General features: G+C 38.0%; 1 protein-coding gene across 3 annotated transcripts in view; it reads left to right on the plus strand.

Moving 5' to 3' along the window:
• The first annotated feature begins 304 nt into the window (after positions 1–304).
• The window catches only part of LOC134284327 (uncharacterized), a 161,736-nt gene continuing 150,156 nt past the window's right edge, over positions 305–11,884 (plus strand). For 2 of the 3 annotated variants that reach the window (XR_009995759.1, XM_062843165.1), the window contains exon 1: positions 305–1,789. The gene's annotated coding sequence lies outside the window, so the exon portion shown is untranslated. The remainder of the gene's footprint in view (positions 1,790–11,884) is intronic. The other variant, XM_062843166.1, reaches the window with a different exon arrangement.

An 11,884-nucleotide genomic window follows, 5' to 3' on the forward strand; every position in this document is an offset into this window, starting at 1 on the left:
TTTCATTATACAAATTTGTAATCTATCATGTTCAGTAAGTCTTCTGAAAGTTCAATTTGCAACAACTTTGCCGAAAACAGTATTCTGTTTTATTGAATGTGTGAATTTATGCAGTCGTTTCTATGTTGGGGTTCAAAGGGGAAAAAGAAATTCATGCAAGAATGTTTCTTATAACAGAACCCGTCTGGACAAATTTAGGCCACAATGGGACGAAAGACTTCATTTGATCATGTTTCAGTGGGTGTTATTTTCTACAGTATTTTCAATTACTAATTCTATGTTTCCTCTTTTTCTTTCCAGGTATCGATCGAATTTCCGAATCGATTTAAATTGTGCCTTCGTTTATCAATTCCATAACATGGAGAGCAAAAGTTATCGTCACGATGACTGCTGCTACTAACATCACCTCTCGCTATGTGTAAAGTGTAATGCGGATGATGCTGCTGCGCTGATCTCGCGCTGGCAAAGAAGATGATGCTGGTGGTGATGATGATGATGACGATGCGATATTTATAAATTAGAGCCGGACTTTGAATGGAACGGCATGGTGGCGCAGCGTGGCGCGGTGGTACAAGTAGCAGTAGATCGCACATCATCGTCGTCATCGTCGTGGTTGTCTTCGTACATCAGCCGGCAGCTGAAGTAAACAGTTCACGTCGCGATGAAAGAAGGGGGGCGAATGAAAAAACCCGTGAAAAATTTGTTGTTAATAATTGAAGAGTTCTCCATCCGACGACGACCGTCCAACGGAACCGCGCACTCGGTGCTGCTGATGCTGGTGGTGCGCTCGAGTAAGAATCCAGAGGAGAACTGCATGAACTGAGGTACAGTGGATGGGGAAATTGTCTGGATTCATCGATGTTGTTTTTCGTAAATGCGTATTTTTGAGACGATCAGAACTCCTTTTATAACTAAATATTTTACCTTTCAAATAAGTATTTCAATTGTTTAAACTTAAACTTAATATCCTTAAAAATGTTCGACTAATTAGTGTTTGTGAGGCCCGTAAAATCGTTTTGAAACCTACATGGTTCTATTTTAGTTTTATTGCGGATCTATGGAACTCCTGACACACATAGTGTATGATTAATAGCATTTCATAGCGATGATGTACAGACAATTTCCCCACACCCTGTAGGCAGCAGTAGCAATCTCGCTCGAGGAATCCCCCTTTCTCGGTCGCCCGCCAGTCGCGGAAAGCGTTTGTGTGCGGAGCTCTGTGTTCGCGAAATTGGTTATAATTCTCGGTGGAAGAATCCGAAGCCATTCAACGCATCCATCCATTCGTCGTCGCGTCGGTGCGGTGGTGATGTGCCGTGCCGTTGTTGCGTTGTGATGATTCGTGTTCGGTTCTTTATGGTAATCGCGCATTTTTGTTTTATACGTGCTGCACATAGGATGGAAATTTTCCGGCTTTAATCTGCTTTCTCGGCTCGGGTTGTTTAACGGGAACGCGATTGAAGAGCGTGCCAACGGAAGGTTCTACTCTACGATGAGGTGTGATTAAAGAGCTCGATTGGTTTCGAATCCTCTGTAGTAGGTTTACGACCTTTTTCTATGTTGATCTTTTTTTGCGTGTTGGTGGTGTCTTGTGTTACTTACATTTGCGTCGTCGCCGTCGTCATCGGGCGACCGGGTGAATGAAGCAATTGCTGCAGTTTATCATCGTGGTTCACGTTTGTCCAGATAACATCCAGGTGAAGGCAGATCTGTGTAGATACAGCGGTGAAACAGCGGCGACGAACGTGGCTTATCAGAGCTTATCAGCGAATTCCGGCCGTCACTGAAGGTAAGTACTGAAAGTGACGTTGTTTTGTATTGTTGTTGGGCATTTTGCTATGATGATTTCATAGTGTGACATGACTTATAATCGCTTTAAAATCAATTTAGGACTTTTTGACTTTTATTCTGCAGATTAGAGACACCATACAATTTTATATTTCTAGCTTTGATCATTATTGTTCTTCCGATGAATGCTTATTTACCAGTGACTTCATGATCATTGTCATGGAGGCACTATCCAACAAGTGACTCACATTTTACAGGTGGGTGATAGTGCTAAACAGAATGTTTATTCGGTTTTCTGTAATCACTGACTGGTTTTGCAGGTTGTGAGTGGTAATGTAATTTACACGAGCTTGTGGCTCAAGGTGATAATTACCCATATATAGACTGTTTCAGAAATTATAAATACACTTAAATTAAATGAACTGTCCTGATGATTTTTACCAACTTCTTTCAGAGTATAGCATATTGTACTCCATATTTTTATATTTCCTTTCAATTGTCTTGATATTTTAAAGAACAGTCGAGTTCTCTAACAAATAACTTAATTTTTCAAATTTGCATTTGCACAAAGGTGTTTTTTAATTATTTCAATATTTTTTATCACTAAATACCAAAAATTATCTAAATTTTTATAACATTCGCTTTCTCAACAAGTTGTCTAAGGAATGCCTTGATCAAAATTTAGGAAAAATCGATAAAGGCATTTCCACAACATTTTTTCGGAGATCAAGTTTCTCATTTTTTAAGGTTTTCTACGGAACATAAGAACTACCACACAGTTTCTTAGCTTTCCTGAACGCATTTAATCTAAACAAACTTATTTTTTCAGCTCATTCGATCCTTCAGATGGCAAGGCTTGTCATACCATAAAAACGAATGCAGTAAACCGTAATTAAGACATTCGTTTGCTTAACGTTTGTTGCTACTGGTGTTGTTGAGAAATTTGAAACAAAAAAAAATGTTTTGAGAAGGCCCGTAATGGTGGTTCTTGATTAAATATTCCAGTAAAAATTACTTTTACCAATCGAGAAATATCTTTTATTATCGATACAGCAATTTTTATTGTGTTTGGAAATTAAATATTTTATCTGTGAGATATTTTTCTTTTCTACTATGCTACATTTTTTGACCACTTTGTGCAACTTAAAATTTTAATCATCTAGTTTACAGAGCCCTATTTTTGACCTTTTACAAGAAACATCAACAAAATTGATATTATTTGCTTCGTTAGCATGTTTACTATAAGAGCTAGAAGAAACTTTTTTGGATATTGTGCTCAAATTGAAATGGCAGGTTATCGTTAGTGTATTTATAATTTCTGAAACAGTCTATATAACCGATGCGGTAAGCGCACGGATAGTCAGCAAGACCATACTGACGGCTGTGCTGACGGGTTCGATTCCCGGTCATTCCTAGAACTTTTCGTAATGGAAATTTCCCTAACTTTCTTGGATTTAGAGTGCCTCCGTGGTGCCTGCAACACGATCGATTTATACATGCAAAATGGTCATTGGCAGAGGAAGCTCTCAGTTAAAAACTGTGGAAGTGCTTATAGAACACTAAGCTGAGAAGCAGACTTTGTCCCAGGTAGGACGTTACGTCAAGAAACAGAAGAAGTGTTAATTACTTGATATCGATTCTGGGATCACATTCACAAAAATGTAAAGGCTTCTTGCTGCTCTTGTTCATAACTTCAGGGTAGACTTTTGCAAACATGAGAATTAGTCATTGAATCAAATTTCAACGATTGTGCAACAATAATGACAATGTCGCTACCTGCATTTGTTGCGACAACCCATCCAGTGGTACATAAGTTTGTCCCAACTTAAACAGTATAGGGTAAATATCGTACAGCATGGAAATATATTTTTTAAGAAATCAAAATGTTAATTGGTCAATTAACATCTATATTAACGACTCATGCAAAATATTTCGTTTTTCCAAATCAATTTTAATAGATTTAAGCATTTTATGTTTGTAAGTAAACTTGCATGCAACTTTTGGAAGGTGACTTGGGGAATATCGTACCTAACATAAATCGCTCAAAATTATCAAATGCGATTTGGTTAAACCAAATATTTTGCATGAGTCGTTAATTAAGATGCTAATTGACCAATTTACCTTTTGATGGCTGGCTTTACAAAATCGCATATTTTGCCCTATAAATTAAGGTATAGCTCAAAATTATGACGTGCTGGAGCAAATCTGAGCCCGGATTCGGATTCAGCGGCCCAAAATCTGTCATAAGTTGCATAAGTTTGCTCTTGAGCCAAAAAAATGTTGCGCTCTGTAGTAGGTTATGCATGAGTTGAAAAGAGCGCAAGAAATTCAGCATCCGTTTGTCTGCAACAAAAATTTTCGAGATCATGTCATTATCTGTTACCAGTTGGCATGAAGAGTAATCGCCGCGCCTTCTTTGTTGCTTGTTTTGTGACTTTTTTGTTCGACTATTATCTTCTCTGGATTAATTAGTACGTCTTGACCATTATTCCTTGCTTTTTCATATTACGCATATAAATTTAATAAACTAATCTACTGTACTAGAGTATAGAGCATTTTCAGCTCAACGCACGAATCGCTTAAACGCGGTCTCTTTCAGTTTTTTCATGTTCTTTGCTTTGAAATATTCTTCACCTAACTTTTAAAAAAGGCGTGTGAAAAACACTTTTATATCTTCAAAAAAGTATAACTAGAAAACGGTTTGTTGGATTGGATTAAAATCATGTCTTCGAAGATGTTTCAGGATTTTTGAAGAGCTTTAAAAAAACACTGAGAGTAATGTACATCGCGGATCTCTGTTCGATGTCATATAATTTCAATTTTCCAAAACCCTTACCCTTAGTTTTTTCTTTATTTTTCTGTAAAAAGCTTACTTTCAACCTAAAAATTTTTCCAAGTAGCCCAGGATGGTGAAATGCTTTTAAATATTGTTTCTTGATTTTTTCGACTTTCAAAAAAGCAAAAAGAAATATTTTTAAATATTTTCGATACCAATACAACATATAAGTTCCTTTTTTTTTTTCATAGAATGAGAAAATCTGCAACAGATACCCAAGAGGTGGTTCCTCGGGTGATGTGGGGATCGACCCACTAAAAACTCATTCTCTCTCTTCCTTACCTTCGCGGTACGCCCGTTAGGGATGACTTCGAGAAGGGGGGACCGTACATGAGTACACTCTAATAGTAAGCGTTCCACCAGCTACCGCCTTAAGTTGTTCACTCTCCCCTGGAGGCTCGGGTCCTGGCTAGTACTTAGACTACCCGTTGAACTCAAGCTCCTGGATGGGGATATAAGTTCCTGGTCCTTTCCATAAGCCGGTTATAATTTTCTGTCTTTCGAGCCTAAGCCTTATGTATTCAGCCTTCGTGTTGCATCATTTTGCAAGTTATCAATTAAATAAATAAAACTCTTCTTCAAGTGTCACATATTTTTTCTTACTTATTCAAGTGTTTTAAAATATCTCTAGATTTTGTTTTGTCCTTCAATGTTTGGTAGATTTATTAAAGATTTTGTCTTATTCCTCTGCCATATCTGATGTCAAAGTTAAATTTCTATTACGATTGAAACAAATATTTTTTAAATTTTAATTCTACTATATCGAACTTGTTGGCTTTGCGCTGCTGTCTCTTTCCTACCCTATCCATGGTAGAATGATGAGCACGATGTTCTTGATGTGGCTCTTGATTCAGGGTGTCTACTACTTGGAAAAACCTGGAAAACCGGGAATCCTCAGGGAATTTGATTTAACAGGGAAAAACCTCGAATACTCAGGGAATATCTTGACTACTCAGTAGGCCGTCCCTTATTTTGCAAAATTTAGAAATGTTATAAGTTCGTTAGTGGAAAATGATCGTTTTAGCTAAAAAATAATCGTGTCAAAATTTGAAGTTCGTATCTCAAGGCTAAGTGGTCCCTCAAGGGGCCTAAAGTTGTCAAAAATTGTATGAGACCAAAAAAACATGAAATTTTTTTCGACAAAACAAATACGCTATTTTACTGAAACCGGTGATTTTAGGACCCTAAAGGGCCAAAAATGTGCTTAGATTTGCGATATCTCTACTAGTTACCAAGATATTGACAAAAATCAACTGAAAAGACAGCATTTTTGACCATTTTTTTAGATTCCGAAGGAAATTTACCCTATTTTGTTCAATAACTCAGAAATGAGTAGAGATATCGCAAATCTAAGCACATTTTTGGCCCTTTAGGGTCCTAAAATCACCGGTTTCAGTGGAATAGCGTATTTGTTTTGTCGAAAAAAAATTCATGCTTTTTTGGTCCCATACAATTTTTGACAACTTTATGCCCCTTGAGGGACCACTTAGCCTTGAGATACGGACTTCAAATTTTGACACGATCATTTTTTAGCTAAAACGATCATTTTCCACTAACGAACTTATAACATTTCAATTTTTTGCAAAATAAGGGACGGCCTACTACTCAGGGAAGTTTTACTCCGATAAAAAAAATTGGGTCGTATGAATAAAAACCTGGTAGTAAGAATGCATATAGAAATTTCGTTGCAAGGTTTTTTTTTCCAGAAATTCCGTCAGGGTTTCTTTCTGGAACTTCTTTAGGAATATCTCCTGGAATGTCTCCTAGGATTTCTTATAAAATTCCTTCTGAATTTTTGACGGTATTTTCTTTTTTATTTTTTTCCGGAAAGGTATGCTTCCGGATTCCTTCCAGGATTCCTGAATTCCAACCGATTTCTCCTGGAGTTTTTCACGGGAGTGCTATTTCTTCCCGGTGTTCCTCCAGTGTTTTGCCCAAAGTAATCTTCGTAGGATTCCTACCAGAATTTATTCCGAGTACTCAAGAATTTCTGACGGGATAAATCGTGGAGTTTCTTTCTCCTTTCCGCATGGAAATTTTACGCGATTCCTTCCGATCTTCCCAGTATTTCTTTCAGAGTTGCTAAAGGAGTTATTTCTGGGGTTTCTACTAAAATTCCTCCAAGGGTTTCTGAAGTATCTCCTGAAACTTCTCTCAGTAGATTCCTTCCTAAGTTGGTCATGGGATGTCTCTCAGAATTTTTCTTTATTTACCATGGACCTTCTCCTAAAATCTTTTTTCCAGAGTGCCTCCTGGGATTGTCACAGGAGTTATTGCTGAAATTTCTCATTGAATTCTTTTTTTGTATCAGAGCCAGAGGCTGTTCCTTGTAGTTGTACCGGATTTCTTGCAGTAATCCACCCGAGATTTTTTTTACAGGTATTCTCTGCATCATTCTCAAAATTTTTCCCGGAATCCTTACCAGAAATTGTACCGAGATTCTGGATACTCCTTTTGGGATTTCTCCCAAAGTTATTGCAGGGATTCTTTTACGGGTTTTCCTCAGAATGTCTCCTGAGATAACTTACGAAATACCTTATAGGAAATTCCTGGAGAAATATTTGAGAGAATTCAAATAAAATCTTGCGAGAAACTCCGCAAAGTGTTATTGAAGAAATCTCGACAGGAACTTCAGGAAAAACCTGAGAAAAATGAGACATCTCGAAAAATGTTCTAGGTAATATTAATCCCGAGAAGAAATATTAAGGACATCCAAGGAGGAATTCTGAAAACCTCAAGGAATCCTGTAAGCAGCTACGGACGAAGTTCCGCGAGGAAAACAAGAGAAATATAGGAAAACTATCGGTAAAAATCCCAACATAAACTATTGGATAGCTATCCCGAAAAACCACTAAAAAAGATATGGACACTGGCTTCCGCCGGCGGCTGTACCGATTGAACGAAACTTAATACGGAGTCGCTACGGATAAGAAGCTATTCTCGTGAAAAAAATTCATTGCTCGGAGTGGAATCGAACCCTCATCCATCCGCACTCTAGCCGCATGGCTATGAGGCTCAACCAATAACATGCATGAAGAAACTCTGAAAAGTTTTAGATGGATCTTCAGGAGGAATCCAGCGAAAATCTCTGGAAGTATATCGGAAAAACTTTGCAAGAAATATCGGGACGTACTCAAACAGATATCTCGTGAAAAAATCCTGCGGAAAGCAAGGAAGAAACTTAGGAAGAAATTCCAGGAATTAAATTTTTTGAAGAGTATGGGAATTTACATATTTTCGGCAGTTTTGTTCTCTTCATCATGGGGGATTTTTTGAAACTTGTTGAACTCAGAGTTGGCATCAAATCCTTCCCAACCAAGCTGATTATGATCAAGATTCAGGAAATTTGGCCGACATAAATCCCTCATGATGAAGAGAATAAACCTGCCGATAATACCCTAAGTCACCCTTTATAATTTTTAGAAAATTCGGGTCATTTTTTTAATTATAAACTTTCAAAAATTCATCTGAAAAAAACCTGGACAACTTTGAGTTATGAGTAGACACCCTGTTATGTTATAAGTTGTTAGCCGATATTCAAGTTTCCGGGTCCCATTAGAGGATATGCTCAGAAGAGGGTCAGGTGTCTCCCGGGGAAGTGCAACTGACGAAAAATTGCAAGTGCCGAGGATGGGATCGAACCCATGACCATCCACTTATGAAGTGAACGTGTGACCACTGCGATTTCGGCACCTGTAGTATAGAAGTTTTTTGTCGCTTTTCAGTGGGTTTTATGTATGATACTAATGAATTCTTGCGACAACACAAGCTGGCAGCACTAACACTCACCAGTTACACGATTCAGGAATCCTATTTCGGATCATACCAGTCATGCAGTGATGCCAGATGATTTTTCCAAAAATCTGTACCAGGATTTTAGAAAATCTGTATTTGTCTGTATTTTGAAACTGTGGCTGAAAGCCATAAAACACCAAGTTTCCGTAAATCCAGTCAGATCCCGTAAGAAATCTGTATGTTGCACATGTAAGTGTTTGTTCCCGAATTTTGCATGAAAATTTCAATTTGCAGTAAATTTCTACTAAATGGTGTAAATAGCAGAACGTTATGATTATGCATAGTAAGATTAATATGTCAAGGTTTGATTATTGCTAACTCCAATGGTGATACGTCAACTTGACATAGCTAAACAAAACTGGGGCATTTGTCACAATAGATCTAAAAACAGGTCGCAGTGACTTATATACCCAACAAGGAATAAAAAAAAAAAAAAAAAAAAGATTAATATGTATATTCTTAATTATTCTAAACTTCTACGTCGCCGAATTTTTGTGAAAATTTCTCCAGGGGTGAAAGTCTCTTTAATAAAGACGAATCAATCAATCAATTCTCCAGGGATTCTTCCAGGAATTTTCCCTGGGACTATACTGGGAGTTTCTCAAAAAATATCCTGAAACTGGTTCACGGGTTTCCACAGAAGATTCTCTCAACAACTGCTGCAGTACTTCATTTAATAAGCATTTTTCAAAGATTTTTTCAAGAAATGTTTCAAAGAATATGTGTAGAGGGGTCTCCATTTTTTTTTAATTTCTTTATTGGTTCTCTAAGGAATTCTTCAAAGAAATCTTTTCATAAACTGCACGAGATTTTTTCTTTGATCAATCTTTCAGAGGTACCTCCAGCAGTTCTTCCAAAGATCCCTTCAGAAAATCCTCCAGGAAATCTTTAGAAATTCAATGAAGGATTTCTTGAAAATCCACAAGTACCTTTGTCTGCAATGTCTGCATTTTAGGAGATTTTTCCAGAAATTCCTCCACAGAATTTCCAGGAATCACTGCAGAAATTTCTCAAGAATTCTTTCATTGATAGAGTTACTCCAGCAGTTTATCAAGATTTTTTTTTTCATTTTTTTCTAAGAAAACATGAAGAAGTTTCTGGAGGAATCACTGAACGAATTTCTCAAAAAAATCTTGGAGAACCCTGGGAAGAGTTGCCGAATAAATCCCTTTGGGATTTGTGGATAATTTACTTGAAGAATTTCAGATTTTTTTTTTTCAGGAAGTAACTTCTCAATTTTGCAATTTTGAAGAAATCTCTGGAAATAAATATACCTTCACGTAAGAATTTCTGAAGAAATCAAAGCAGAAAATTCTGAAAGAAAAAGTTAGAGGAAGTAAAGTTAGTGGTAAGTAAAAAGAAAATCGGGTTAAGTACTGTTCCTTTCAATTCCACTAAGAAATTGCATCCTTTGACAGATACGTATTTCGACCTCAACTGTAAGGTCGACTCCAGTCGAGTCAAGTGCGAGTGAAGTACGAGACACTGAAGACGACCTTAGACCGTTCGCAATGCTGTTTTATTTTGTATGGCGAGTTTTAAAATTTTTAAAACTCGCCATACAAAATAAAACAGCATTGCGAACGGCCTTACAGTTGAGGTCAAATTACGTATCTGTCAAGGGATGCAAATTCTAAGTGGAATTGAAAGGAACAGTACTTAACCCGAATTTCTCTTTTTACATCCTAGAAGAAGTTTCTTAAGAACTTCCTGGCGAAATACCTGGAGAAACATTTCGGGAAATTCTTGGTGAAACGCATTACAAAACATTTGCAAAGATCCCAGAAATAAATTCTTCAGATATTTGTTAAGGAATTTCCGAAGAAATTCTTTGGAAATATTTCTAAATGAATTTCTCAAAGAATTCGTGGAGATATTAATGGAGTTATCGGTCGACAAGAAATTTTCGTTTTTTTTAAACAAATCTCCAAAAGAGTGTGTAAAGTTTTTCTTGCTGGAGTTTGAGAAGGAACCCTTAGAAATCTATTCAAAAGAATTCCTGGAGAAATTCATCAAGGAATATCTTAATAATGCCCTCCAGAAATTTCTTAAAAAATCTCTGCAAGAATTTAAAAAAAAAACCTTTCCATTACCGGTGTTCCATATACTAGGCGCCTCTCCGCCTTTTACCGAAATTAGAAAAAAAACCCTCCCATGCCGCCTTCTCTGTGCTTTAACAAGCTAAGATGGCCGAAATTGCTAGTGCGTGATATTCACACCCACGATAGCGTATTCGTGTGCAGCTTACACATTTGAACTGCTGTTGGAGATGGAACGTGTTCTCGGTGCACGTTTACTGAAGTTTGTCTAGGATAATCAACCTATAACATTTTTCAAGAGGTTCCTTTGGATGGATTATACAACAGCGAGGTTATGGATCCACACAGATCCAAGACGTTACAAACCTTTTCTAGCTCATAGAGGTGGGAAAATTTTGGAAACTACGAGCGTCAACGAATGGCAGTGGGTTCCGTCTAAGCATAACCCAGCAGATGATGCAACCAAGTGGGGTCGTGAACCCTACTTTAATCCGGAAAGCCAGAATTCCCGCGAAATCCAGAAGAATCGTGGCCTAGTAGTGACAATTCAATCGAGTCTACAACCGAAGACATCAGATCATTAATATTGTACCTTTTCGTATTCGTTCAGACACTGGACTTTAAGCGTTTTTCATCATGGAATAAAATGCTACGCATCGTAGCCTACGCATTACGTTTCATCTTCATCGTCGCAAAACCTGCTCAAAGGCTCCGTGGTCCGCTTTCACAAGCTGAGTTGCTCAGTGCAGAACGAACGATTTTGGAACTCGTACAGCGAGAAAGATACCTGGGTGAAATTGCTACCCTGGAGAGGAATAAATCCGAATCGACGGAACTACCCCTAGACCGGAAAAGTAACTTGGTAAAGCTGATGCTTGCGCTTGACGAATTCGTATTGTTGCGGTAGCGAAGCCGTATTGTTGTAGCGGTGATCGTGACCTTCGACACCTGGTTTCCGTTAATTCTACCGTCCATCGGCACCGTGCTGTCAACCTTTTAGTAGAAGACTATCATCGTCGCTACCGGCATCGTAACAACGAACCCATTGTCAACGAGCTCCGTCAACGTAGAATCGTGAAGAAGGTCGCCTATAGCTATCAGCTGTACAAGATTAGCAAGGCACGTTCTTGTAATCCACCGATGGTGACACATCCTTCAGGCTATGATTGTCCGTCCGTTCAGCTATGTTGTGCTGGATTATCTTAGGCCACTTCTAACAAAGCTAGGACATCCAAACGTGAAAAGGTGGATCGCCCTCTTCACATGTCTCACCGTACGAGCTGTACACCTTGAGATAGCGTATAGCTTATCAATGGCCTCCTGCATATCTTGTGTACGACGCTTCATCGCCCGCCGATAGAAATCTTCAGCGACAACGGAATAAACGTCCAGGGGCTGAAACGCATATTGCGAGAGCAGATCGACA

The sequence above is a fragment of the Aedes albopictus genome, chromosome 3, assembly GCF_035046485.1.
Source record: "Aedes albopictus strain Foshan chromosome 3, AalbF5, whole genome shotgun sequence".
In the NCBI taxonomy this organism is placed as follows: Eukaryota; Metazoa; Arthropoda; class Insecta; order Diptera; family Culicidae; genus Aedes; species Aedes albopictus.